Source organism: Leiobunum rupestre, chromosome 1, assembly GCF_980474605.1.
Source record: "Leiobunum rupestre chromosome 1, qqLeiRupe1.1.hap1, whole genome shotgun sequence".
Classification (NCBI taxonomy): domain Eukaryota; kingdom Metazoa; phylum Arthropoda; class Arachnida; order Opiliones; family Sclerosomatidae; genus Leiobunum; species Leiobunum rupestre.
In genome coordinates this window covers 48,474,852-48,480,851 of record NC_143384.1, presented here as the reverse complement: position 1 = coordinate 48,480,851, position 6,000 = coordinate 48,474,852, and the positions used below count along the sequence as shown (strand labels likewise).

At 37.0% G+C, this 6,000-nt stretch overlaps 1 non-coding gene across 1 annotated transcript; it reads right to left on the bottom strand.

Annotated features, from left to right (window-relative positions):
* Positions 1-345: 345 nt before the first annotated feature.
* TRNAD-AUC (transfer RNA aspartic acid (anticodon AUC)) lies at positions 346-417 on the bottom strand. Its single transcript has one exon. It is a non-coding gene; the product is annotated as a tRNA-Asp (tRNA).
* Positions 418-6,000: the final 5,583 nt, after the last annotated feature.

The following is a 6,000-nucleotide window of genomic DNA, read 5'->3' as shown; positions in this document are numbered from 1 at the left end:
TCCGTCTGTGGGTGTGTGTGTGTGTGTGGCCTACGAACGCGTTCGCATTTTCGGGGCAAAGGTTAATCACTGCGTACGCAGTCGAACAACCGTTTTAGCAGTTTAAAGGTTGGCAAAACCACCGTGTGACGGTAAGCGTTAACGGATAAATTTGCGATTGCGTTGAGTTTTTTTTTCGTTAACGGCCACCGTCGCTACGTTCGTTATGGGTGCGTATTCTCCAACTCCTTCTATTGACTTTTAGGACGGACCGAGTGCTGAGTGTTATGACAACCTCTCAACTTCCAATGGCAGGGTTTCCACCAATTGCTTACGGTATAATTCGTCTTAATACCAATTTGCGATCGCATCGGGCGGGATTTGAACCCGAGACCTCCTGCTTGATAGGCGGACGTTCTACCACAGAACCACCGACACTTGTTACGGTTTATTGAAAATTAGACCTTCAGCTTTATCGGAAGCGTATTTAATAGAGTACGAAATTTTGGTTTAATTGAAATAGAATTGAAATTGAAATTATTGCATCGAAGAAATTCTAATTTAGCGTTTTATCTATTGATTAAAAACAAATGCGCCACCCAGGCCATTCGGCTTGGCAGTCGAGCGCTTTACCACAGAACCACCGATAGCTGCTTAGCTTCACTGAAAATAAGACACTCATCGTAAGCATAATAGGTAATAAAGTCTTGAATGTTTTTATGAATGAATTTATGAAGGCCTAATCTGGTTTTTTTACGAATGAAATTATGTTGATTTAATCTTGTAAATATTTATGAACTAAGTTTATATTAAATTTATAATTTTATAACTAATTCTTGAATTAATAATTTAATTGTAAAATACGATCATGACGAAGAATCTAACCCAGTTTGTCGTGTTACTGAGCAGATGTTTTACCGCCGAGCAACTGACTTCCCTGAAAACAAAACACATCACAGACAAAATATTAAAGTAAAGGAACCGTTATGATAAGGCGATTTTTTATTTTGGTGAACTTGTTTATATTATTATAAATGAATTAAACTCCGTGGTTTCGTCTCAATTATTTTAGTTAAAATTAATATTTTATGCCGGCGGGATTGAACCGGGGTTTTAAGTAAATAACTCTGAATTGCGGTCGTCTCGAGAAATTAATACCACTAGGGACAATTCTTCCGAGGAGAGGTATATTTTGGCTTGCCAACTTGTTTTTTGTAGCCTCTTAGAAGTACTTTCCACCTTGAAGTAATTATGAAATTTATTTATTTTATTTCAAAATTAATTGAAAGATCATTACTTATTTTCTATATTGTGCAGTCGTAAGTGTGCATCCTTGCTGGGCCAATTCGCCTTGAATTATTTCCCACACGCATCGAGCAGATGGTATTTGCCAGGTTTTTATTTTAACGTGGTAAATTCCACATAATGCTATCAGCATTCTTGTATCATCTTCAGTCCAAAACGTTTCAGACAGGGTAGTATTGCAAATTTGGCCTTTTTTTGATTTAGGTGAAGCAGTATGGTTATTTTTCATGGTAGCTTCACAGTCATTCAAACTAGAGTCACAGTTAACATTCAAGCTAGATTCACAATTATCATTCATGATAGATTCGCAGTTCATTATTTTCTGAATCTAATAGCAAAAGCATTATACTTTCTGCATCTTCGTTGGTTCCAGGATAATGATAAGGACTACTTCGCTAAATCAATTGTGTTGTCGGGAATTTGATACACTACGCCATCTACATAATAATTTAATGGCATTTAATTTCAAGATAATGAATATACTATAGAATTACCTTCTCCCAGAAAAACCCAACGGCCACCCATATTTTTTGGAGCTTCATTTAAATGTTTTTCCAAAAAACATTTAACTAAAGACATCTTAAATAGCCCGCGCGTTGATTAGACAAAACAATTTATGCAGACGAATTTTAGAGAGCTCAGCCTTGAATTCTTGATGGTTCTTGCTCTCGAGCAAGTACTGCTAGAACAGTTCCGAAAGGTCCGAGAACCGGTTCTTTCGTGCGAATAGTTTGTGTTAGAACGGTTCGAGAAGTTTTTTTCGGCGAATAGTTTGCGCGGGGACTCATCGAACGGCTCCGGACTGGCGAATAGTTTTCACCTATTGTCTTGTATTCCCTTAAGCTTGGGAAAGCGGGAAAGTTGACGACGGAACAGACGACGTTATGATGCAAAGTTGCCAGACGTACGATAACTATAGGACACTTCGATAATAACGATAAAATTTTTGAGTCGTATCATAATTTCCACGAAATACTCTTCGAGATCGAAACGAGTCTAGGTGGCGAAACGGCGCTAGTTTCTCCCAAGGAAGCGCCTATGGTCTAGCGTCTGCCACAGTCAAATTAAAAAGACATAAGAAGGTTTTTTCTTAAACTTATCAAAATATGAGCAAACGATTATTATATTGAAATTCAAGTAGCATTATTCATAAAGTCATATTTACGAATAACGATGACGAAAAACTAATAGCTGTTCGTGACTTTCAGAAACATCAATTCCAAATTTCGTGGACCAGGTCGTCAAAACATCAACATGGAAAACACCGTTCTAGCCAATTTTGTTGTGTATCCTCGAGCAAGCGTCTGAGGACGATCGCCGATTATCGACGACCACTCTTCACAATCACAACTTCCATCCGCATCGAGCGACCCTCCACCAAGCTCTGCACGAAGGAGATATGAAACGTAGATTTGATTTCTGCAACTGGCTAATAACCATGTCTGATGAAAACCCAATTTTCATCAAACAAATGCTGGTGACCGATGAGTTTTCCTTTGGGTAAGATGGGTCTTCCAACCATTAAAACACCCACATGTGGTGTGACGAAAATCCTCACTGGGGTTTTCCTCACCATCATCAACAACTCCGACTGAATGTTTGGGCGGGTTTTCTCGGGGATCGAGTTATTGGCCCGTTTTTCCTCCCAGCTCGTCTTAATGGACAACGCTACGGGGCGCTTTTGCAGAACGAAATAGCAGACGCTTTAGAAGATGTGGTACCAACATGACGGCACACCACCCAACGTACCTAGATGTGTAGTGGAGCATCTTAACCACGAGTTCCCTCAGCCAATTTCTTTGAACATTTTCGACAGCACTCTACAACTTTCTCATTGAAACGTTTTTTCTAGCAGCTAGCGGTGAAAAAACCCGAAATTATTTCCGATTTTTCTGAAAATTATGATTTAAAGCGATCCCACACTAGAAATAATACCCGGAAAATTTCGAAACTATCTCTTGCAGTTTCTGAAAAAAATGCCCAGTCAGAGCAATTCAAAACAACCTGCATTTATAACCATTTAATAAGAATTAAAAAAAATATTCCAAAAGACTGAAAATCATTTAGACCAGAAGTCTATAATAATCTAATAGTAAACACCTTTATGGGCGGCCTTGACCTGGGGTGGGGAGGGGAGGGGAGGGGAGGGGAGGGGTTTAATAGCGGTTTGATCAAAGATATTGGCGCCCTTAGCTTTTCCCGCCCGGTGCGCCTTTTGGTACCCAGTCCAGGCCTGCCGTCGGTTTATAATATTTTTTAACAGGGCTACCAGATTTTTTAACAAAAATGTAATTCTCTCTTTATCAAATTTCAATTATTACTTTGGTAGTGCAAACAAAAGACAAGTTTATTTTCTACGAAATTTCATATAAACGCCACGACTAGGATCGAAAGCTCACGATAGTTTTAATTGAACTGCTAATTTGTAATATCCATGTGTTTCCTCCGTTTAAAATTTTTATTCTTATAGATTTTCCGTGAATCTTTTCCAAAATTTTAATATTTATAACACAATGTTTATTACTGTGGGTATTTAGCTTGACTTTTAACGATAATAGTTAGTGTAGGGAGCTGTTGGCTCGATCGCGTGGCATGCAGGGCTGGCCACCACCCTCCTACGCATTGTAACCCGGCCACCGGAATTGATGGCTTCAAAAGTCGCTTGATGACTTAGGCCTAAGGTGGTGCCTTGGTATTAGCTTAGTTGATTATTATTATTATATTATTAATATTTTTCTTGATTAATAAGTATTTTAATTAACTTGTTACTTAGTTGGGTTATTATTATGGTTATTTTTCTTGTTTGTTGATAATGTGGGGGATAATTCATGTCTACGATTTTTTATTTGCATTGATTTTTATCGCCTTCGTTTGGTTGTCGTCATGAGCCCACGCAGTTTTTTATTTCGCTTTAACTTTTGTTTTTCTATATAAATTTGATTGTTTCTTTTAGGAAGGACGATGTAGTCTATATGTTAAAAGCAAATGCTACCATAGCTATCGCAAAAATGAAAATCCACATACAGTTTGCGCTGCGTTTAAAATTTCCAGTACATTAATTCTGGATGTGCCGTAGGTATTAAAGGGACTTGTAATCACTCGATAGCCCTACTAAGGTTGCTAAGCATTTTAAAAGCAAAAGATGTGACAACGCCGACAAGTGAACTGTCCTGCACGGACAAGCCACAACGATAAAGATATATTCTTTGTCTTTAATTTTTTATATATTAGGCTTGGAATTTTTCAATCGCTTCTCTACTATTTCTATAGTTATTTTCGATTCCTTCAATTCCATTTCAGCTTTTCTTAATTTAAAATCTTTAACTTGAATTTTCCTCTTTTGAATGGCCACTTTCAGTTGGAGCTCGTCAACTAGAGCTTTCAGCTCTCTTATCTTTATAGAACACGCACAAGGATTGAAAGTGTCAACCGATTCTTGAGTGACTACTTCCACTTGCACATCAATCGCGCTTGTAGCATAATTTCCCACGCAATCTTTGAAAGCATTATTTAAAGATATAACATCAGTAGTATTGTTTACAGTTTCAACAACATCAAGAACACCTGATAAGGTGTGTTTAACTAGAGCTATGATATCTTTACGCTCTTGATGAATAGTTTCGATTGAAACTGATTTGTTTGTAATATTAGATCTATTCTTTGAAAACATGAGACTTTTTAGGCTTCCTTTTGAATGTTATGGATGCTCGGGAGATGTATTATTTCAGATGAAGCTAATGCTTTGTATGCAGCCTTTGAACGAAAGTATACCGTAAGCGCTATCCCATATGTGAGAGGGCTCCTTCTACTACCTTTGGAACCAGTTAGACATCGCTCATGATCTTTTAAAAAGTAATACACATTCAGAGTGCCCTATATGTGAGCAGTCCATTGCAACTTATAGTGAAATTCTTCACCAATTATTGCATGGCGGTCGTTATTCAGCATAGATCTTTTAAAAAGTAATTTTTGGGACATCGTTTTCCAAGTTTTCTTAACGCTACATCTAACAGATTGCTTTTGGAATTTGCCTTTTCAAATATGTCCTCTAAATATGTTTTTCCTATAGAAATAATAGTGGTTACCATTTCTTGCAAAACTCCGGCGTAGTATTAGAAGAGTTTCCTTTCTAATAGTATGATTTTCCTGTTTAGATTGAAATGGTAACGACGGTTATTATTTACCCATTTCGCTCTTGACTTACGGTCAGGATACTAAATCAGTATTTTGGTACGTGGGGTTACAGCCGCTTTCTTCTTTAAACGGTCATTAATATACCTGAGAAAAAATTTGTTTTATTTTAAAAAGCATACACCGTCGTCTGAAAGTAAAAATCAATTTGTATTAATTACTTGGTTTTTTTTAAAGTATTATTTAAATTTAACGAATTCTGATACCATTGCATTCAAGAGGCTATTTACGGATTAAGAAAAAAAGCATAACCTTACTACACCAAGTGGAATCTTACCTGACTCTATTTTGCCCGAATTAAGAAACAATAGATGTAGCTAGCAATGGGCAAAAAAAAAAAAACCCAAGCGAACTCGATTTTTACATAGTGATATTGGCGAGTGAAATATTCTTTTCGAAAGCTAGTAAATTAATACATGTCTAAAATATCGCTATGTGCAAAATTTACCTCTGAAAATAACGGCATTTGTTACACCGATAGACTTAATTTAGATGTCAATTCCTCTTTGGGCAACATTATCTGGG